This window comes from Zingiber officinale, chromosome 7B (assembly GCF_018446385.1).
Source record: "Zingiber officinale cultivar Zhangliang chromosome 7B, Zo_v1.1, whole genome shotgun sequence".
NCBI lineage: Eukaryota > Viridiplantae > Streptophyta > Magnoliopsida > Zingiberales > Zingiberaceae > Zingiber > Zingiber officinale.
Window position 1 is genome coordinate 37,280,492 of NC_055999.1, and position 1,403 is coordinate 37,281,894.

Here is a 1,403-nt window from a genome sequence, read left to right on the forward strand (position 1 = left end):
GCCCAATGTCGTTCCATATAGAGGTTGGTGATGGTTTAAAAATCCAGTAGGTGCTTTGTTTCATGAGAAACTAGCCCTCTATATCTTTGTCTTACTTTGTTAGTGCCCTGATTCACCCCCTCAACACTTGTCGTCCATTGCTCTCCATCTTTTTCACCTTTACTAGAGAGGGTTTCTCTTGCATTTACTTCCTAGAAGCTTATATTCGACAACATTTTCTCTAAGAATGAGTAAGCCTCCTGCACACTCTTCTTCATGAAGGAACTCGTAGCCACTAAATCCACCAAAGCCTTAGTTCTTGTTGAAATCCCCATGTAAAATAAATGAAGTATGAACTACTCCTCTAGGCCATGGTGAGGGCACTATAACAAAAATCCCTTGAGTCTTTCCCAAGCTGTAACCAACGACTCCCCTTCAGCCTGTTGGAAATTTATTATTTGACTTCTCATTTTTATTTTCCTGGCTGGGGGAAAGTATTTTTTCTAGAAAACATTTCTCCATATATTCCCAAGTAAAGATGCTTAATGGTGGGAGTAAGTATAACCAATCACTTTCCTTACTAGTCAAAGAAAAATTGTATCTCATTAATCTTATTGCATCTTCATAAATGTCATCTTGCTTTATTGTATTAAAACAAGTTAGAAAATGATCCAAGTCCCTGTACGAATCCTCTCGAAGTGTGCCCCCAAACTATTATTGTTTGATGATACAGATCAATCCTAGGTTTAATTCAAATTCACTAGTCTTAATCAAGGATTTGACAATACAAGATCTCGAAGCTTGGAATACAGGCACCGAGAAATCCTTCAGGGGTCTTACAATATTGTCTATTCTCACAACTTCCATTTAATCATGTTGGGGTTACAAGATTACAAAGATAGTCCCACATTGAAAACATATGAGAAAGATCATGGATTTAAAAGAAAAAGATATCTCCATTAACATGAGATCTTTTGGATAGAGCCCAAGAGCAAAACCATGAGACCTTAGGTCCAAAGTCGATAATATCATAAAATTATGGAGATATCTAAATTCTTTTCGATTCTTCAATTGGTATCAGAGTGAGGTCGCTCTTTACTGAACTAACCACTGGAAGAAGCATGATCCAAAGTCATGATCTAAGATCGAACCATGTAGGTAAAATCTTGAATGAAGTAGGGGAGGCCCTGACCAAGTCAAGAGTGTTCCGATGCTTGAGGGGAGGCCCTGAATAGGTCAAGAGTGACCTAATGCTTAAGGAGGACCTTGTGGTCCTTTGTTTGAGCAGGAGTTGTTGGGGTTGTAAGATTACAAACATAGTCCACATTAAAAATACATGAGAAAGATCACAGATTTATAAGAAAAAAATATCTCAATTGGCTTGATACCTTTTGAGTAGAGCCCAAGAGTAAAATTATGAGGCA

General features: G+C 37.8%; 1 non-coding gene across 1 annotated transcript; it reads left to right on the forward strand.

The window, feature by feature from the left end:
• Window positions 1-345: 345 nt before the first annotated feature.
• On the forward strand, window positions 346-452 carry LOC122007588. The gene has a single exon (XR_006119051.1). It is a non-coding gene; the product is annotated as a small nucleolar RNA R71 (small nucleolar RNA).
• The last annotated feature ends 951 nt before the right edge of the window (window positions 453-1,403 follow it).